We start from the raw sequence: 22327 nt of genomic DNA, 5'->3' as shown, positions 1-22327 counted from the left end.
TGTGTGCCACGCTGGATCTGTGTGTGCCACGCTGGATCTGTGTGTGCCACATTGGATCTGTGTGTGCCACGCTGGATCTGTGTGTGCCACGCTGGATCTGTGTGTGCCACATTGGATCTGTGTGTGCCACGCTGGATCTGTGTGTGCCACGCTGGATCTGTGTGTGCCACACTGGGGCTGTGTGTGCCACGCTGGGGCTGTGTGTGCCACGCTGGATCTGTGTGTGCCACACTGGATCTGTGTGTGCCACACTGGGGCTGTGTGTGCCACATTGGATCTGTGTGTGCCACATTGGATCTGTGTGTGCCACGCTGGATCTGTGTGTGCCACACTGGGGCTGTGTGTGCCACACTGGGGCTGTGTGTGCCACATTGGATCTGTGTGTGCCACATTGGATCTGTGTGTGCCACACTGGGGCTGTGTGTGCCACGCTGGATCTGTGTGTGCCACGCTGGATCTGTGTGTGCCACACTGGGGCTGTATGTGCCACGCTGGATCTGTGTGTGCCACGCTGGATCTGTGTGTGCCACACTGGGGCTGTGTGTGCCACACTGGGGCTGTGTGTGCCACATTGGATCTGTGTGTGCCACATTGGATCTGTGTGTGCCACAGTGGGGCTGTGTGTGCCACATTGGATCTGTGTGTGCCACGCTGGATCTGTGTGTGCCACACTGGGGCTGTGTGTGCCACACTGGGGCTGTATGTGCCACATTGGATCTGTGTGTGCCACGCTGGGGCTGTGTGTGCCCTGCCCTCCCCTGCACTGACCCGGCTCCAGCAGCAGCAGCACAGAGTGCATCCAGGAACATGAAGGGAGGGGACCGAGCTGGGCCTTCCCAGAGCTTGGGCTCAGCTGAACCCCCTGGTTTCCTCTACTCTGCTTCCTGCTCAGGACACTCTGCTTGGAAAGGACAGGATGTTCTGTCCTTAATACCAAACCCACAAAGCTCCCCCTTCTGCTGGGCTGCACCTCCACGTTTGGGAGTGTTGCAAATGGTCCCATAAATTGTTGGCCTGAAGGAAGGGGGTCCTTGGCTGGAGCCAAAGCCAGGCTCTGGGCTGGGTGCTGGGAGGGAGCTGAGTAATAGCAGAGAATAGTCTTAGTCCACTGACCTCTGGATTACTGGCCCTGCATGTTTCTTCTTCACCAAATTATGTTGTGCATTTAAAAGTTTCTGTATTTGTTCTGTATTCCAGGCAAATAAGCTTTTCTTTTTCCCTCAAGAGGCAGAAACCTCTTTGCAAATTAAAAATCTGATTATGCAAACTCTGAATCATCATCCGTTCCTACTGAAGAATATTGTAGACAAAGGAAATAGACCTTCTTGATGATTTTTCTACACGAACCACGTATGTCAAAATATGGATTAACTAAAAGCAAAATCATTTGCCAGTTTTTTTGTTTTCCATTAATCTCCCACCTCCCAACCTTGAATGAAAAATAACAAAACTTTAAAATTTTATATTTTGAAAACTAATTACATTAATTAAATTTCAGTTATTTTCTGGAGAAGAAAAGTTCTAAAATCAAACCAGAATTCTTTAATATTAACCTACCAACTTTAACCAAAATTAAGATGAAGGGAGCAAACAGTTGAAAACTTTCCACTTCTGAGAAAATATTTCAGTATGACTTACTTCATTGTGTATCAGGTACTTTCCCCATGTTTTCCTCTATTTGTTTCTTATTTTTCCCCCCCGTTTTTTTGCTCATAATTTTTAGCTGCTACTGGGCCAGAATAATTCCTAATAACTTTTATAAGGATATGTGAAAGACAGGGTGTATCCCAAAGATTTCACAGTTTGAATGTGGAAATCAGAGGAGTCAAAATAGCAAAATTTGAAGCCTGAGGCTGATCTTTATCAGTGTGAAGGCCCAGCAGCTGTACCCAGCCAGGCATGGGGAAAAGAAAGAACTGGACTAGAGTGTCATCTTGTTCTGAATGGGGAACCTGGAGGGTGTCTGGAGGCTGTTTGCCCAGAGAGGAGAGGTGGGCATAATGGTGCAGAGGAGATGCATATGGGACCAGTCTCTGGACAGGTCTGAGCCCTTCTGAAATAAAAGCTGGAAAAGAAATCTGCCCTTCAGAGTGTGAAGGCCTTTGACAATCTCTGAGGGCTCCAGTACTGTATTGGTGCTATTGCTTGCTTTGCTGGCATGAAAGGGACACAGATTTGGAGCTCATTTCCTGAACATACAGAGAAAGATGAAAACCGTCTTTAGCTATTTTTGTGACCAACATGATCCACTCAGTTTGTTTGTTTCTTTTATATTGTTTGGGGAGATTGCTACTAGCTCAGTTTCCTTTTCTGTTGATGTTTTCCAAAAATCTTCACAATAGATTCACAATATTTAAGTATTTTTTTGTGTTTGGAAACCATAATGTCTGTGTATATAGGAGTTTTTTTATCTCACAGAAGTTCACAGACACTGTGAGCTCAAGTTATCAATATTCAGCTCAGCCATACTTGCAGTGAAATGTTAAAATTGTACTTGCAGGTGTTGCTTGTATAAAGCCAAATGTAATTGCTGGAGCAGTCAGCAGGAAATGGGATTCACTTGTGTGTGAACCATGTTTCTAACTGGCTACAGTGATTAGCAGCATGACTCGTGAATGTCCAACTGTTCCCCTGCAGAAAGTCTTACAATGGTCCTAGAACCTGTCAGAAATTTGTCCTATTATTGCAAAGGTCGAACATGTCCCATGTAGAATAGTACTTAAATCACAGTCAGTAGTCCCAACCTTCCTATTTTCTTTAAAGTCAGATTTGACCAAAATATTAGCAACCAGCGTGGCTTTTTCCTTTGCTTAACCACAGGGTACAAATTTCAGGTTTTTAACTGCTTGCTAATCTGTTGCTGAATCCCACTGAGGAGAAAAGGTTGCTGCATAATGATTTCCAAATAGGTCTTTAAAATTAGAAAGCAATATGTTTATTGGGAAATTCTTCAAAGTTCTTCTTGTCTGGTATTAAATTTGAGAGTTTTGCATTAGAAATACTTTGTGGAGCATTAGGTTGTCTATGCTGCAGTATCTACAGAGAGAGAAATTATTCTTTTCAGGGACCAATAGCATAGTCATGGTTTTGTAAGTAAACACCAAACTATTGGGGTTGGGAATGTCATTTGGTTTTGTTCTGTGTTACAAATCTTCTCAAGAATTTGATAAGGGAACGTGTTCTGGAATGTTTACACCAAGCAGCTGTGGAATCTTGATAAAAGTAAGCTGCTGAGAGAGCTTTTTTCTTTTCAAGAAAGCTGTTTGAGTCCAGAAAGATTTGTGCGCGTCAGTTGACTTGCAGAAACAGAGATGGGTATTTATAAGATAAAAATCTGTAGCATTGCAGAAACTTTTTCTTCCTTAAAGCCTTATTTGAATAGCCACATTGTTATTATTATGTGCTCATAATAATTGATATATAATCTATCTCCCATTAATACCTGCTAGAGAACTATTCTTCCCTTTGCTACGCTGGTATTAGTTGCTAAAATCAAAAGTGCAGGTGGATATTCACCTGTGTGATTCCTGTTGATGGTAACAGAATAACACAGCAAACTCCTTCAGGAGCCAAATCTTCCGGGCAGGGAGCTCAGGATACGTGTTCCTGCTAGCTGGGTCTGCTGGTGTGGCCAGCATTCCTGGAGCTGCATGTACTCTCAGTACAGCAGGATCTGGTTGCAGTCAGAATCTCTCTGCAAAGCTGCAGTAATTGTCTGCAGTGTCAGGAAGATGTGATGAGCTGAACTCTGCTGCTGAGAGAAGAGGGCACGGAGCACATTCCTGGAAATGTCCATAGCTGGCTGCTGAATGTGGGAGAGGAAAATGGATTATCTTTTAAATAAAACCCAAGGCCTGAAACTTCTGATATGAATGTTAAACATTGTTTAGAAATATTCATAAACTTTGTTTATTTGTGAGGTATTGATATTGTAAAGAAATTAATTTTTTGAAGCCTTTGGGGAGTTAATGTGTTCTGATACCTGTGGATTTGAGACATATCTGCACAGTTAACTTTTTCCTGTGTTGTTATACAAAATGTTGAATCAGTCAGTGCCTCAGAACAGTAATATGGAGAAGACTCTGTGTGTCTTTCTGGCTGGCTGCTTCAGAACAGAGTCGTTCAGAGGCACAATGAAAGGCAGCCATTGTTTTGTCTTATCACTTTTGTGCCATGTGTTCATTGACTCGGTTCAAACAAGACTGTATAAGACTGTCCAGCCTGGGTATAGGATGGTCTGGAGCTGTGTAAAGGCTGTCTGACAAGTGTTTGTGGTAACTGTTGAACTTGGAACTCAGTTCTACTTTGCATTTTGGTTTTACCACTTTTTTAATAAGAAGCTTCTGAAGTGATTAGAGCACATTTTGTTTCAGAAATATTAATTGTAAAGCCCCAATTACAGCAGACTGTGCACGAGGTGCTCAGTACTTCTGATGCTCAGTATTCTGATGGAACCTGATGGTAACAGGTAACCATACAGTAAAATGTCAAGAATGATGCACTGTATAAAGTTAAACCTTCGATTACCCGATTGCTGAAACCAGCTCTAATGACACTTTGGCACGTCCCTTTCCTGTGTTTTGCTTAGCAAAGGTGAATACATACACCTCTGAAAATGCCAGTGGTGGTTGCACAGTTCTTTTTCAGCAGAAATCTGCTGTTTCCCTTGTGGTTTCCTCTTCCACAGGCATTGCTGAGGTTTATGAAAGGGTAGGAACCATGTCTCATGTGAGTGATAGCAAGCAAGCATATTGGTGGTAAAAACGTGCTTTTTGGTTGAGGGTGTTTTTGTTGTTTTGTGGATTTGTTTTAACAGTATTAAGGACGATGCTGGGAACAGCTCACTCATGCAAGAAACAAATGGCAGAGCTGAGTGATGAAGCTGGAAGTACAAAACAAATGTAATGCAATTTGTTTGGCTTTTGTGACTTGCACTCATCAGGAAAATCTAAGGTGTCTATTATGTATGACAAATGTGCTTGGTGAATCCAGACTTGGAAACATAACTTTTGATTACTAGAGGGAATACTGTACTTGATTTGATGGGGAAGGTTTGCCAAGAGCATAATGAGAATTGCTGTGTCATTTCAAAGATGTCTAAAAGATGCAGTGGGATAAGATGTTAAGGAAGAGGTTACTCTAAGCCCCGGTGATGCTGGACTGCTCATGCCATCTGTCCCTTTATCTGCTGATTGTCTTACTTCAGGATTTCTGTTTGCATAGTTGTAGAAGCTGCAGTGCTTGAATGTGCAGGATCCTGTAGCTGTGAGATTTTTCTACAATATGGGTGGGAAAATTATTCAAGTACCATTAGCCACCTGACTTTAAAGCATTATAAAAAGTGATTTTTTTATTTTTTAGTGTAGATGGTGGTATAATTTTGTACATATTTACCTTATGGAACATTTAATATCTATTTCCCAACTGATATGCCTAAATTTCTGTTTCTGTGCATCCCTGCTGAAGGTTGTACAATTACAAGGCATATGATGTTTGACCAGCTGCTGAGACATATATGCATGGGTTATTTATTAACTTTTGTATGTAAAATTCTGAGCCTTGTTACTAGATTTCTTTGAAATATTGGGGCTTATTCTTATTTACAGTACACTCTGTGGTGTGTGTGGCAGTAACCTGGGCTTTTTATCAAATACATCTGATACATCTATCGAATACATCTATCATGAAGAGACAGTCTCTGGTCAGGATTGTAAATCTTAACAGCAATTCCTAAAGATCACCTCTCTTTCTTTACCTGAACCTTTGTGATATTTACTGGTTTGCTAGGAGGGAATTCTCTCATTGCAGTTCCAAAACACAGTGAGATTTGGATGTTGGTTTCAGTTTAAAAGGGAAGAGCAGTATGAGAAGGAAGGAGGACATTTTTTGAAGTGTAAGTAAATGTCTGTAAAGAAGACTGGCAAATTGCCAAAAGAATGGCACACAGAGAGGTCAAAAATAATAAATAACAGACTCAATAAAATGTATAATTGAGCAAGATTAAAGGAATAAAATATCTAATGTAAAGGACTAGTGGTTTCTTTCAGTCCTGTTGTCAGTAATAATAAATTTCTCATGGGAAGTCTTAGTCAATTTTAGACATTGACAAATAATGTTGTTCTTTAGGTAGAATTTGCTAGGTACAGAGAGCAAATTAGGTTATTTCTGTAAGCCCAGAGGTTTACTAATACACAAATCACTTTACGTATTCTGAGTGATTTTACATCTGTGATTCTGTGAAGTGTTAGCATTCTCCAGTGTGAAGAATGAACAAATAAAATCAGCATTTGTTCATGAGGAAAAATCCTTCTCTCTGTTCTCAGTGGCTGATGAGCTGAATAAAACAGCCATGGCCTTGAAACTTTCACAACAAATATTCTCTTTTGGAGCAGAAAGGTGAGGGCACCAGATGCAGGAGAAAATAGACTTCTCTTCTTGCTGTGACTTTTCAGTAGTGAATGATGACAGACCTACAAACCTCAGATCCCAAACTGCCATTGCAGCTGCTGCTCTCCTGCTCTGCTGTTTCAGTGGGAGAAACACCCCCTTCTTAAGGGGCTGGAGAATAATTCTGGAACCATGTGAATAGCTTGCTGTCTCAGCATCACACTCTTTACTGTGGCACTTTGTTACCCACTTGTGAGGATGGGCTTCCTGGTAACAGTGTTTGAGTCAATGAAGGAAATTCTGGAAAAGAGCAGCGTCTTGCATCTGACCTTTCAGAACTGAGGTTCCAATTTCCTGATCCAGATGGTTGAGGAAATCTTTCTAATAGAGTAAGTCTCTACAGAATCTTTACAGATGCAAACAGTTCATTAATAATTCAAATTGCCTGAATTAAGACAGTCATTCCATTCTTTATTCAGTGTCTGAATTAGTGTAATCTTATTTCCTTTATTTCCTGTACTGCCTTTACCAAATCTTATTTTGATATAGCATGTGATTAGGCCATGCTATGAAATAACATGTTATAAAGGGTTGTATTGAATAACTTTGATCATAATGATTTAGACAGTGAAGACTAGATGTGTATGAAGATAAATATTTACATATAAAACACAGAAATGCTTACAAATAGCTTGTAGTATTACATCATTATTTCAGGTCATTGGCAGTTAAATATCAGGATGATAAACAACCTGGTCTAACAGTAATTTGGGTAAGAACTTCCAGACATAACTAGATCTTCAGTATTCTCTGTATATCTAGTTTTATGTAATTTTAGTGCTTCTTAGGTAATAAGAAGACATGGTCTTATGCTGCAGTCAAAGCCTTAGCATGGAACACAGGTGCATGAATGGACCTGAGCAGGGTTTGAGCTTTTTTGTAATAGCTGACAGAGGCTTATTGATTCTCTTGCATTGAGATGTGGATGCTTATTTGACCATCTGTCATTCTGTCATTCAAATGCTTCATAGACAGAGTTCCAAAATGATTTTGAAGAAATTGTGAAGATTCATGTTCACTTGCCACTGTATCCTTTTTATGAACTCTGAATACATTGATTTTTCAGTTTAACACCCTATGCTATATGTGGCACTACAGTAGCTATGGAAGCAAGAGAGCACTATTACCTACAATTCTAACCTTTATTGAAAAGAAATTGATAATAGAAAAAGACATAAATTTGCACCCAGTGTTGCTTCAAGTTCTATATTTGCAATTTGCAAACGAGCAACTCTTTCCTAGGTGTTTTGAAATTAATCTTGCACTTCCATTTTGGGCACCAAAGGTGTCCTCTCTCTCTCACAAACACACACAAACTGTGTGAGTCATTAAAAATGCTAAGTTACAAAAGGAAGTGGATGATCATATTAATTTCTGTAATAAAATTTAAAGGTGCTTCTGGTCAACAGGAACAATATGGAATTAACTGTTATAACAAACTTTATGGGGGAAAAATTCTGGATTTTTTTAAATTCTATTTTTTTTCACTCTCAATGTCCATATAAGAACCCATCTGTTCAGTTCTGTGTGGATTCACTCCCGAGCTGCTGTACAGGTACTGTCCAGAGCTCTGGTAGTGAGTCAGGAGCACTGGGTAACCCCTGCTGACAAGCCTGGGCTCTCACAGTGAGAGAAACAGCAGAGCTCTGCAAGGTGAGGCTCATGGAGCTCGAGTGGAGGTGAGGAGCCCTGTTGTTCAATCAAGAAGAAAAGCTCTTAAATACTTGTTGAGTTCCTGATTGGCTTTTGGCCATACCTGCTTAATCAGTATGCTGCCAATAACCTTTACTAGTGAGAACTGGGCTCTCCAGAAAAGTAGGGTCTGGATGTACTAATCAGGTTTGCATTTTTTTTCCTGTTAGTAAAAGTGTAAATGCACCAAAACACTTCAGTTCTTCATATCATAAACATTTCTTTGAAAAATAGGTAATATCCCCTCTCTTTTAGTTTCTTGTTTTTAATAACAGGATTTTCTTTGGGAGAGGAAGAACTGCCTGTTTTAAAGTATTTACCTTTCTTATAGAGAGGATCTGCAATACTCTGGCTGCTCTAGAATTGAATTGCAATTGGTTGCACTTTGACAAGACATTAGGGCTTCTCTTTGTCAGACACCAATTGTTAGATTATTGAACATGAATATGGAAGGATTTCCACATCCACTTGTCCCACTGACTTTGAGAAAGGTCAGCTATGTTGGTGGGTAGCAGGAAAGGGCAGTGGTTTTAGAGATCTAATGTTAGGGGAGGTGAAGTGGAAGAACTGAGAGATGGGAGAGATCTTACAAGCAAGCCAGACACTTCTGTTAATTATATTGCCAAGACACTTCTGTTAATTATATTGCTTTTCTTGGTTTTTTTCGCAAGCTGTAAAGAACTAGAAAAGAATGAAGTTGAGGTTTGATTAATGGTTGCCTAGACTGCAGTATGAAAAAAATGGATAAAGTGCCTTTGAAACAGATTTGACTTTAAAAAAAAAAAGATAATCTGTTATTGCTCTCTCTTTCTTACATCATCATCTGGCAAATGAGATACACTTTGGAAGACCAAAATGTAGCTGAGATCCCAGTGTGACAGCACAGCTAATTCACAATCACAGAACTTTCCAGAAGGTATCAGAATTGTGTTCTCTCTTTGTTTCTGCAGGAAGAGATGGCAGTACTCCTACGTGGTGGTGCAAAGAGGCATCACGTTCTGTGGGTGCCTGTAGTGCCTGGAGCACTGTTTGATTCAGGGTGTTCTGACTCCTGAGCAAACCCTTGGGTATGTACAAGAGAGAGTTATGGAAACCTTGAGGGTGATCAGACTGCTTAATTCAGCCAGCAGTTGTCATGGGGATATCTTACAGCCCCTTAGCCCCTCCTCAGCAGGGCACTGTCTGATGAACTCTCAGTGTGTCCTGTCTTTGCCCGGGTTGGTGTCTGTTGTGCAGATGGAGGAAGGGGCTGCACTGACAGGAAATCATTTGCTTGGTCACTGAGGGAAGTTTAGGGACCCTGTGATAGATAAGGTTAAGCTGCATGCATTATGATATCCAGATATTTTTCTGATAGCCTTCTGTTATGTAGTGTTTCATTAGTCTGCAAGTTACTCTTCTGTGATAAAAATAACGGAAGCACGAGGCACTCTTTTCTCTGTTAAAATTGTTAAAACTGCCGTTTTTCCTGTAGATAAAAGTGAATCTTCCAATATAATGGCTACTAAGGTAACTTATTTACAGACCTTTTCCAGTTGTGTCTTCTTCTGCTTTTGTACTGAAGTTGATAATGAAGACATCAGAGTGAAAATGCAGTTTAGCCCATTCTGTCCTTAGCATGGCTCTGGTCAGATCCACAAAGCTGTGGATGCATATTCTTTCTTGACACTGTTTGGAGGAGTACAGACATGTAAATCTTTTCCTTATGGTTTGGGGTTTTTTTTCAATCTAAGCTATGCTTCTGTTTTTTCCCCCTGTAAGATTGGTTCTATTTTCAGACAACCCCCCTGTTCTTTTTTTCCCCAAATAAACAGTGCTATCCGTCTAAATTTACTTGATCCTGAAGCTACCAAAAAACTCATATGACTGCTAATAGGAAAAAAAGCAAGCCATAGAGCCTGCAGTTACCATGCCAACACTGTTCCCTGGAATGTAGCCACACAGAGATGGATGCTGTGAAATTAAGATCTGTGTGATAGGTAGGAGGTACCTTTGCATGTGACTGTGCACTACTTGAAGCTTTCATGTGCATTATATTTTACCATTTGTATTTTTAATGTTATGCACTAATCTGGTCTTTCTATTGTTCCCTTCTCTCTCTCTCTCTCTGCACATCACAGTTCCCAGTTTTGTCAAGTATGAGAGAATCTGGCATTTCAAAACATACATTGCATATAGTAAGTTCCATGAAAAATTAATTATACAATGGGTAAGATGTGATGAAGAAAGAATGGCTTCTGACTTGAATTCTGCCTACCATGTAGCTGTCTCTGTAAAGCTGTTGGAGTTGTACTCTCCTCACTTTGGGCATGCACAGCCTTGGTGGTGACAATATGGGGACAAACCAAAGAAGAGGATCACTGGCAGAACTCACACATGAGACTGGTGCAAGACAAAATTTCTTTAATTGTGATTTTTCTACATTTGCTTATAGCTGATCCTTAGGCATTTGTCAAACATCAAAGACAAACCTCCTTTTCCCCCATGGACATGATGTGTTTACCTAATGTTCCATCATTCTGTGAAGTCAGAGCTTGTTCCTCGTTACACAAACACTCCTTCCTTAGCTTCAAGGAAAGGGCACTGTTCCATATTCTCTCTCCTGCTCTGTGTTTGTGCTTTCTGGGTTGAGGAACACAGCAAGAGATTAGGGAGTATCATTCTCAGTAAGTTTTTAAGCTGGTCATAAATTTCTATGACCATCACAAACGTTGATTAGAATTGTATGTTACAATTCTACAACACTGTGCCATTTGAACATCTTGATTTAGTGACTGCTTTGAAAAGCACTTGTTAATACCTTCACTAATCTACTTCTTGAAGCAAATCCTTTCTAGGAGTTCAAGATCTCAGGGGTTTTTTCTGTTTGTTTCCTTTTGTTTGTTTGGGGGTTTTGTTTTTGTCTGCTTTATTTGTTTCTCAATCCTCCACTCACAAACAAATGCAAAGCACAGGCAGAGCTGTTGATAACATGGTGAGCTTGCCAGGGTTACTTCCTTGAACTTTGTGGGAAGGCTGTGGATTGGTTATGTAAGTGGAAATTTTGTAGGATGTTTTACTAACACTTTTTCAAGTCTCTGAGGGGTTACTTTGTGCACTAGAAATGTCAGTCTTGAAGACTGAGGCATCATAAAGCTCATGCAGCTCCAAAATTTTTAGTCTGTTTAGATTTTTTTGTGGGTCATATTAAAGAGAACAGGCTTTAACTTCATAGCAGGTGATTAAAAATATCTAAATTGCAATGTTTTTGCATGCTGATTTTTGCTGAAGTCATAAACCAACAAAGTGGAATTGATGGTGACTGCACTTATATAATGTCCCAGTGAGGTTTCCTTCGTTGCAACCACAGCTATGCTAAGAAATGTTCAGCACAGCAGCAAGTGCACTTTGTTAGCGTTAATAATTAACATTCAAAAAGCAGCTAAAACATAAGAACTCGGCCAGAAAGGTAACTAAATCTGTTCCTGTTAGTTATGTGGAGGTATAAAAGGGATTAATAAATGTTGCAATGACATTTAAAAAGCTGGTCTGCTAGTGGGTAGAAACTTATCAAACCAAAACGTGGCTTGTGGTTTAGATCTGCTGGGTGCAGCTGTGTGTGCTGGGGACTTAGGAATTAAAATTTAAAAGTAACTAAGATACTAAAGCTTCTGGCTCCTGTCAACCAGGGGTTTCTTCTGGGAGTGTTTTGTTGAGATGGCAGCTACAGCTTCACGTGTTTAAGCCTTTTTATTGTCCCAGCTCGATGGAGCTCTTTTGACATCTGCAAGCATCGTGGTAATGAGGCTGAAGTATAGAAAGGTGAATGAGAGCAGAAAATCTCCTTAGGATCCACTGCATAACAGCTGTTACCTCAAAACCTAGCACAGATACAGGAACACCACCCAGCTGATGGGCACTGATCTGTATGATGTGTGTGTATTTGATGTGTGATACACATCATTGCCTGTCCTGGATACACATCTGAGAGATCCACTCTGTCTTTGACTGCCTCATTTGCACAGTAAGCTACTTCCCTCTGACTCCACATGATGAAGGAATTCCCTGAGCAGTTGAGGCTCCTTATTTGTCCACAAAATTTGGCTATGGAAGCCACAGGAGTTGTAATTCTGACTTAACAAAGATTTTCATAGCCTCAATCGTTTCCTGCAAAACCAATGAATTAATTAAGCTAAGGGGAAGGATCTGGAGCTAGAATTTACTAAAACTTACTCTTTTCATATTTTTAAAGAATTTCCTTGAACTGATTATATTTTTCAGATGGTAGCCTGTAGGGATTGTGTATTGATTAACTGAATAAATGTAATGAACTTTTCACTTGAAAATGTCCATAAGCATGTATCAACTTAGCAGAATTTTTCTTGCAGGCTAAGAAGCCATTGGCTCTAATCTTACATCATCAGCTTTGGATTTCTGTTGGTCTTTTGGCAGCTGAATTGCATAAGGCCAAATTTTGCAGCTGGAACTCAAATGAAACTTCTGTTGCCAAATGGAATGACTGCTTGACATTATTTTTGAATGCCTGCTGGTACTATATTAACAAGCATTCTGCTATTACATTTGTGACCCAACTTGGAGGAAAAATCTGTTTTTTGATAAACTTTCATTTGGTCATATTAGCTAATGAACTGAGCAGGCCTCAAATGTAATAACTTTGTAAAACAATATGTATAAATTTACTTTCTGTAGAGAGCAATGCCACTTTTGCAGTTATGTTAATGGAAGAAACCAGGCAGCAGTGGGTCATGACAGCTTAGGTGAGTCATGTGTCCCTGAAATTAAACTGAAATTTTTAGCCCTAACTAGTGATTAGAGCAAAGCTCTGTGATTGTGAATCACAGGAAATCAGCTCACAGAGGATACTTTAATTCTGCATTGTCAGGCAGAGCACCTGGAAACATTTGAGTGGTCACTCGGTGTACTGCATCCCTCTACCTTGCACTGCACAGGAAATGAGCTGGGTGTGCTGATGTGAAGAGATGCCTCTGAATTAAACCCCTTCAGATTGTCTGAAGGCGGAAATTACCCCCCTGATTGAAGGTGTGCCTTGTAAATATTGCCTGTAACTGCACTGGGAAAATAGAAAGCTTATTACAACATCCAGTTAATAAACAGCTGCCTTCTCTTTAGTGTGTGTTAGCCCTCATCCACTCCCATCTTCTTCAGGAATGTTCTCAGGAGATTGGCACTCGACTTTGCTGTGGTGGATTTGTTTGTCAAATGAAGAGCAGACCCTGGAGTTTGCAGTCGATCGTGTGCCTGTGTGCTGATCTTTATATGCTGAGCTGCTTTCCAGCCTAAAGCCTAAAAGATGTGCTTAAAATGGAGATTGTATGGTACCAAATAAGCCTTGGTTTGCAGAGTGAGGGAGAAAATCGCAGTCAAAGAATGAGCTGAAAAGGAGCTGGGCACAGCTGAGCATAGTCCAGTGCTGGCAGTAGGGATTATAGTAAAAATGTTAGCAGCTATATAAAACTGGCAATGGATGGCTCCCATAGGAATCTCTTTGAATATTTAAAGCCAGTGCAGCAGAGTTGAGTGATTAGGACTTTCCAAGATGATAGTAAAGTCTGTTATCCCTGTGCAATTCTAAAATCTAAGAATAACATTTACCTCACTTAATTACTGCCCAAGCAAAAAGCTAGAGTTGAACTATATGCCTGAGAAAAAATTATTAATTTAGGCCTCTATAATGTGCTGGTAACTTTTGATGCCAGGGGAAAGTAGTTCTGAGTTTTCCCATGGTGCTGCTTGCCAGGGCTCAGTGCTGCCTGTCTCCTTGCTTTTGCTGGTAGGAAAGCTGGTTGCTTCAGTACCCCTGGCAGATCTTGCTAGCTATTGACAAAAATGAAAAATCCCTAAACTCAGCGTCTTATGTTCATGCTGGTACTGGTAATGAGGTACTTAATGAAGCACCAAATTCTTCAAATTATTTATTGTTTCTTTTTGAGAGGTGTTGTCTTAATGCCAGGACTTAAAATTTCAGTTTGTTAATGTTGTTTGTCAGAGTACTTGGAAGTTTAATAGAATTGTCACTCTTTTGTGATGTTTTACCATAATGCTGTTGAACATGTTTAGCTGTGAAGAGTGTAGTCACAGTATTCAAGAACTAAAGTAATGATAATGCAGCTCATCTTGAAAAAACTGATTTACAACAGTATCCACATAATCCATCAACATATTGGGTAGGGTTGGTCCTAACATATAAGTCACTTCAGTAATTTACTGAACTGGGGCTTTAGATGGTAACCTATCAAAATATACAGCAATATCTAAATCAATTATGAATTGTTGTAGTGGAGAAAGAGAGAAGGAACTATATAAATAATGAAAAAATAGTGGTGGTAAAAATACTATTAACTTTGGATGGGAGAGCTGGTGAGATAAAGGATGCAGAACACGAGGTGATGGAGGGAAGGAGAGGAGCAGTGCAAGTGCAATCACGTACAGTTCATAAAAAGACTAACAAATACATAAGAGATGTTATTAGACATTCTCTTTTGTTTGTGGATTCTCTAAAACACTTCAGAGGGAATGCACAGAGAGTGGAAGTCTATGCTAGTGACCTTTGGAAAAAACCACCAACGCTGGAGCTGAAAACTCCGGGAGGGTTTTGTTTCCCTGCCTGTTCAGTGCAAACTCCCGAGGAGAGCTTGGCCTGGGAGGGTTTTCTCCTTTATGGTACAGGTTTTTTTCTGATACTCTTGTGGTTTTATTTTCCTTGAAGCTTATACTCTGCAAGTGTTTGCAGGCACAAATGGGCATCCAGGCATGCAGGGTTCAGGAATAACAAATAACAGCATTTCACCTCTTTTGTCTGTGCTGTGATGGCAACATGTGTTCCATTAGCACTCTGATTGCAGTGCTCTTGTCAAGATTCTGGGTTTTGCTGCTGGATTCTGAAAGCACTTGATCAGTTGATCTTGGTAATGTGCTGGGCTTTTTCCCAAAGTCTTTCATAGTTGCTATCAGCGGGTGAAATTTTTAACAGTTTGATTCTATCTGTAAATAGAGGTAGATGAATAAATAAATCTGTAATGATTTTTATTGAACCAGAGAATCAGGAAGCTATATGTAAAAAGAAACTTCCTCTTTCTGCAGTATTTGTTCGTAGAAGTAGATGAATAACACAAGGATCTCAATAGGACAGTGGGTGCTTTTCCTTGCAGTCAGTAAAAAAAAGTGTATTTTTTTACTTTTGCAAAACTTTCTTTAGTGTATGTCCTGCACCTACCCAGTTTTTTAACTCTTTATTTTATGTGGTGTATTTTATCAGCATTGCTTCTCCATTCTCTTCTTTATATGACTGTAGTCATATAAAATGATCCAGAGGGGCATTATTATTATTTGGGTGGTGTTTCTACTCTGTAGTTGTCTCCCCATGATTCCTCAACCAGTGTTTAAGGATTAAGGAAGGAAAACAGCCCACTGTTTTGAGGAGAGAGTGCAGGACCCCAGTCTGTGTTCTCCTGTCTACTGCCAGGACTGTTCCTGGAGTTACCTCATCCCAGAGGATGGTTGGGAACACCCACCCCCAGGGGGAGTGCTCTTGGTCAGCCTTGCACTGAGCTGTGCTCAGCTGGTGTGAAAACAGCTCTGCTCAGCTCTCTGCCACAGGGCAACAAAACTGTGCAGCCCAACAGGCCACAGCATTTTCTGCAAGCTTAAAAGGATTATGTTACTGTCAGTTGATTTTTGATACCTAGAGAAGAATATAATATTGCTTGCCTCTTTATTGTTGTTTCTTATTGTTTCATGTTGCTTTGCTATTTGCATGCAAAGGGTTATCTCTTGCTGGGTTCCCATCCTATGTCTGCAGCAGACAAGGAGTAGCTTTCAATAATCCCTTTGACAACAGTAGATTGTGCTGAGTGCTAACAGTGCTTTAAATTCTATCTCCAGTATCTCAGGGTGTGATACCAGATATGAGCTGAGGAGTTTCAGCAGCCTTGGATTGAACAAACCCCTGGTTAAAAATAAAAGCCCCAGAAGAGACTGAGAAGCACCTTTGAGCAGACAGAACCCTGTCCTTAGAAGATAACGAGGCTAAGATAAGTTTTCCCTCAGTAAGAGATAGGAAGAATTTGGGAGAATTAATTTCTTTTAATTCCTTCTTCAGTTTACTGTATTCCCATGTGCAATTAGACAGTATTAATTTTGAAAGAGTCCTTCTGGCTCTGCATTTGCACCACGCTCTCAGCTCTCTGGTAGCTGAGCTGCCTTTGCTGGCCTGTGCTGAGAGCTGGGGAGTGGAGCCTTCCTGGGCATTGGGAACCCAGGAACAGCTCTGAGGCTCTGATCTGTCTGGGGATGCATTTCTAAGCTGGCCTCAAAGATTTCAGACTGCAAAGGTGAGGATCAGCCTGCAAGAGACCTAAAGCCCAGCTGAAGAAACATGACCAATACTTGTAGCTCTTGTGGAGCAGCAGGAGGGGCTGCCTGTGGAGGCTGGGCTGTCCCTCAGTCCTTGGGTCACTGGAAGTGATGCTGTCATGGGTTTCTAATGACAGTTCACTGGAGGATTCCAGCGTGGGTCTTTAGAGTGAAAAATATATTAATATGCTGAATGCTTCCAAATGGATATTTGGGGGGGGTGTATTTATTTGTGTTGCCAGAATTTTTTGGGGGTGGTGGTGTGGAGGGCAAATTAATGCAAAATTAAGTAGACAGCAGTGTACATCTTTAATGTTAAATAGTTATGGCTACTATGAGCTGCTGCTCTTGGTATGAGCCTTCTCTATGATCCAAGTGTAGCATCTGTCTGTCCTGTATTCTGCATTTGCACTGACATAATGATTCTGAACTTAGAATCAATAAGCTGAGAGAGTTAGTCATTATGTATGAGTATTGTGTCTTTTCTCAGGGAATTTAATCTGTAACATCATACACAATTAATTTGAACAAATCTAAGCAGGTTACAATGGGATCAGGAGCAAGAATATACTCTTAAATCAGACAACACCTCTATTAAGTGTTCAGATTAAAATTATAATTTAAATTAAAATTCAAGTGAGGCCCATTTCCCTTTAACCAATTTCTTGGAAATAATCACTGCTGAAGTACATGTTGAGCCCTTTCATTAACCTTTACAAGAAAGCTCTAAGTGTTGCTCCTTGGCTGAGATGTTAATATGCTAGTCATGCTGCTGACCTGTTCACAAAAGCTGAATTACCAGCTGCATTTGCATTGATCTGCAGCTGAAGAGAGCTATTTCAGAGCTGAGTGTTGTTCTCCAGCTACAACTGTGTATAGTTATTTGAGTGATAATACAACAAACATTAATTATGTTGATGAAAATGCATCAGTTTTTCCTATGATGAGCATGAAATAAATGATTTTGTATATACGATGGGAAATCTTGTACAAGGGATAATAATTTTTCCATCAAAGACACCAGAATAGGCTGTTACTGCTCTTCTAAAAGCTGTGGGAAGGGATGAGATAGAAGGCAAGAAACGGAGCCGTCTCAAAGGGGAAAGTTGCTCGACTAGCATTACCCAGCTGGTTGTTGCCTGTTTCAGAGGACAGCTTGTCCTGCTGCAGTGACTGCAGGTTCACCACCCTTGGGCTTCCTCCTCCCTGCCAAGCTGTGCCTGAATCACAGCTCTGTCCCAGCACAGGACTCAGGCAGGTGGGTCAGCTTGGCCTGGGAGGTTGGGCAGGGACTGAGGAGGTGCACACAGGGCCCAGAAGCTGCCCCAGGGCAGGGGACAGGTACAGGAGCAGTCATTCCCTCTGCTGGGTGTCTCTGCCCCAGCTCTGCTGCTGCCAAGGTTGGGGTCACCGTGAGGCAGCTGCTCGTGCTGTGCCCTGCAAGGAGGAAAGGGCAGGGAGGGTCTGACTGGGCCCTTGGGGGACACAGGGGTGTCACCAATGGTAAAGCATATCTCAAAGTTTGGGAATCACTGCTTTGTCCTGTATTGGTTGCCATAACCTGGTCTCTCCTCTAGCCATCAGGTTTATCCTCCTGATACAATAGAAAAAAGGAATGACAGGGTTAGGGTGTTGTGGTCACCCTCTGTCCTGACAGTCGAGTTAGTGACAATGATGGAATTAACTGTCTCTTTGAGATGAAAGCCAGGGACAAGAGATACAACTCTGGGTCATTCCTGTAATATTTCTCCTCAATTTAGCATGTCTAGAAGGTAGAGTTCTAAACCTAAAAGCAGGTAAAAGTGCTACATTGAAAGCAGATTTATGCTGTATAAATACAAATAAGTAGAAATGAGCTGTATTAGCAGTACTTACATGTCTGCATGCATTAAAAGAGAACTGTGAAACAGAAAATGTTAGGCAGAGTTAAAAATAAGGCACATTGGAAGATTTGGGTTTCCTGCTGTGTGAATGGCAAAGTCTTTTGGTGATGAGCTTTTTCATGTAGTTATACTGAACCTGTTCCTGTTGGGGGAATTTCCATGAAGTAATAATAATAATTCAGTTATACTCCCCCGAATAGGAAGAAATAAAAGTAATTCAGAGGGTTTTTCTTAGGGGAAAAAGATGTGGTCACAGCTCACAGGGAAAAAGAAATGAGGACAAATATGTCCTGTACCTAGTTAATCACTAAAACCTAGGCCCAACAGGTTTGTATCATAAAGCAAAACAGAAAGTTAAGTCACACATCCTACATTACTATTAATTCAAGTATTTGATGGGAAAGTTGCCTAGATACCCACTTAAAAATAAGATTGTTTTCTCACTGCCTTTCAGCATAAAGTCTCTCCTGGTCTCACCATGTGAAACTGAATTACAGTAGTTAAACCTCCTGAGCTTTCAGCCTCCTTGTCTGAGGCACAATATCAAATAATCTTCCACTGCTCCTCTGTGTCCCTGTGGAGAAGCAGCTCGTGGCTGCTGTGCTTCCTGGCAGCTCTCAAGTGTGTTGCTTCAGGCAGAGACCATCTCTTTTATAGGCAACTGCAGAGTTCAGGCTGAGGGTATTCAGAATACAAATCTGTTCTGTTTCTCAGAGCTGTGTGTGTGCTGATGACTGGGGTGGTTTGATACGTGAGGCTTTGGCTGCTCAGTGACTGTCTGGCAAACGTGCTGCAGGCTGGGAGGTCACTCGTAAGGGGATATGATTTTTACATAGCATAAAAATTACTTTATAGTGATAGTTCTGTTGTGATTCTTCTGCTGATGGTATTTGAGCATGAAGCATTGTGTATTTTGCAAAAGCAAGCAAAGCTGTAGTTAGAGAACTAACTGAAGCTCTTTTCTCTTTACATTGCGACTTAGGGAGACAACTGAGTTTAAAAGAAATGTTAGTCTGCTGAAGTACCAAACCACCACAATGTCAGAACAGCTGGTAACCAACATATGCATGGTTAGTTGATTATTCTGATTATCCCAGAGATATAATCCCAGAGATTATTCTCTTGAAAATCGCAGTTTTTCTGGTGAGTACTTAAAGCATTTGGACACTGAAAAATCTTAATGCTTCCATGGCAAGCTGACACAACGTGATCAGTGGCATTCTAAGCATTTGCATCTAAGATGTGCCATCACTCTGCCCTCAAAATAAAGCCAGAGGTTTATATGTTTGTAGGAGTCACAAGTGGTTCTTTGAACCAGATGTATACGTGCAGAAGTCATTTGTTCTCAATTGTCTCATTTCCAGCCAGGAGCACGTCCAGAATGATGAACACAAAGTCCAGTCTTTGGATCAGTACAGTTTAAAATCTAACACTGAGATTGTCAGTGCCAGCAAGGGTCCCTGTGGATGATTGCAGCAGTGGTGGGCTTTAAGAAAGGGTCATTCCACACAGTGGAATGTAATCACTAAATTAATTTATACAGCCTTCCATACACTCTGTTTAAAGCAACCTTTTATTTCTGTTTATAGTACTGTGTACTGAAGCCTAGGATTTTATAGGTGAATTCTTAATTCAGATTCCTGTGAGTCATCCCAATACGTTTAGATTTCAGGAAGCCAGTGGAGTAAGGATCGAGTCGTTCAGCTCAGTGCTCCCATGTGTTTGGGGTTGCAGGTGGTATGTACGAGTTGTCTTCAATTCAATTCTATTTGGCTTCTCTGCATGTAACTCTGTCAGCCTTTGTCATGCTGTTTTTAACAAGCCTTTTTTTTGAAAGGCAATCAAATCAAGGAAGAAAAGGTCAGTAATAGATCTCCCATGGAGGAGTCTGTGGGAGCTGACACCCATATCCAGGTCCCTCGTGCCCTGGTGACAGAAGCTGGCATTCAGCTGCTCTGGTATCAACTCAATTTGCAGGTGGCATCAACTTCCATGTGTAGTAATAAAGGGCAAAGTGAGAATTTTCTATTGAGTGTTACTGGAGTCCCTTACTGACATGGCAGGCTTGAAAAGCCACAGCCTACAGCTGAGCAAGGTTTCCACCTGCCTGAATTACTTGTTGGAGATCTGTTCTGTAGATCTGTGGGTATGAGCCATTGCAAGTGGACTCAGTGAAGGACTTTCAAAATAGGGTCCTAATTTAAATACTTGAGTTTGCAGCGTGTGCCTGTTCTATAAATGTAATGTATACGTGTGTTCTGTAGCTCCAGCAAGCAGCTGGGATGTGCCTGGGGAATGCAAACAGCTTAGAGAGGCCTTGGGCAGCCCATACACATTGGCCTGTAGAGATCCATGTTAATTGCAAAAGCAGTTGTTTCCTCAAAAATTGTTTGTCAGAGTTCTTGCAATTGAAAAGAGGGCTGAATGTGATAAAACAAGGCAGCTATTTGGTTTCCGAGAAATACTCACAAACATAGAATTAGTGCTTTTATTTGTTGCTGTTCTGCTTTGTTTGTTTTCAGATAATGTTGGAGCACAGAAAATCCTGGGTTGTAGAAAATGAAATATCGGTAAACCTGCATTTCAATAACAGTTGACTTCAAAGAACATTTTTGATTCTGGAGGAGTGGCTTTGGAACTGAAGTGAATTTGCTTTGAATTTACTTAGGTTGTATTCATGCCTTCCTTTCTTCTGCCAGCCTCTTGTAACTTCATTGATCTGTAAATGTATCAGCAGTGCATCTGGAAACATGGTATAAGAAGGGCAGAGTTAATGTGCCTAGCAGCATGGGAAGGCACTTTGGCAAGTTAGTGGTTTACCAACAGCAGTTTTACAAGATTAGGTTGGAGCTCTCCAACTGACGTCCATGAGCTGTTTACTGAGCCTCACTGCTGAAAATCAAGTTGTGTGATGAGCTGGGTGAGCAGCGAAGTCTTACCACCTTCAGTGCCTACCAGTGGGGCTTCTTTGCCTTGGTGAGCCAGTCAGAATTATCAATTAGTTTCAGGATAATAAATTCAGCAAGTAATTTTGATCTCAGCTACAAAATTACTTCTTTAAATGCACAAGACACTCTGAGATACAAAGGAAAAATTATTCATGCGTGTTAAACCAGAACACAAACTTTTAAAATTTAGTAGAAGAGTTTTCTCACCTTTGGAAGGATGAAGTGGCTGGATCTTGCATATCCTGAGCTTATGGCTTTTGCCCAGTAGTGTTTTCCATCCCAACAGATCAATAATCCTTTTAACCAGAATGAATAGTGTAACCAGCTGGTGGTACCTGCTCTCAGTGTCCTGTGTGAGTTCAGTGATCTCCTCCCAGGCCCTGCCCAGCTTGACAACACTTGCTACAAAATGTACCAGCAATATTTAGGGACTTTGTGGCTGTTCTGGCTGTGGGGCTCTGGAGGGAATGAACGCGGCTTGGAAATGAAAGCTGCTGTTCCCCAGGAGAAGGTCACTCATTTCCCAGGAGCTGGGGGGCTGTGCTGGTCCCAGGGTGTCTCTGCTGCTCACAGCTGAGGGAGTTACTGCTCCTCATTGTACTGCAACTTGTCCTTTTGGTGTGAAAAGTTTGATGTTTAATTGCACAGACATAAGTGGGTTTTCCTTACCTGCAGCCAAGACACAGTGGAATTTGAAGTTGTTTTTGTGTCCTGTGCAGTACAGCTTTATGTCACTGCACGAGGCTTCTGGGCCCTTCCTTTTGCAGATAACACCTGTCAGATTCATAGAACAAAACAAGAATAAAAATTAGTGTTCTCTTTTGTGAATTCCTTTCACTAGAGGAAATCCAAAGACTTTATTTTTTCAGTTTTGCTGGTGCATTTACTGCACATAACAAAAATTATCTGAGATAAAAATCTACTGTACTTTGACTCCCGTTGATAGTGAAGCTCATTACACCCCCATTATAATTATTACCCTCT

The 22327-nt window shown here is 40.9% G+C and overlaps 1 protein-coding gene across 7 annotated transcripts in view; it reads left to right on the top strand.

Annotated features, from left to right (window-relative positions):
* Window positions 1–22327, top strand: part of SMPD3 (sphingomyelin phosphodiesterase 3) — an 87137-nt gene that overhangs the window by 21681 nt on the left and 43129 nt on the right. Inside the window, exons 1-2 of one of the 7 annotated variants that reach the window (XM_027646990.1) lie at window positions 10704–10805; window positions 11881–11940. The exons of 2 other annotated variants lie outside the window; for them this stretch is intronic. The gene's annotated coding sequence lies outside the window, so the exon portion shown is untranslated. 4 more of the 7 variants (XM_027646995.1, XM_027646989.1, XM_027646991.1 and 1 more) reach the window with 4 other exon arrangements.

The sequence above is a fragment of the Corapipo altera genome, unplaced genomic scaffold (assembly GCF_003945725.1).
Source record: "Corapipo altera isolate COAL_440 unplaced genomic scaffold, ASM394572v1 62, whole genome shotgun sequence".
Taxonomy (NCBI): domain Eukaryota; kingdom Metazoa; phylum Chordata; class Aves; order Passeriformes; family Pipridae; genus Corapipo; species Corapipo altera.
Note: the sequence above shows the minus strand (reverse complement) of the source record. Positions and strands in the feature narration are given on the sequence as shown.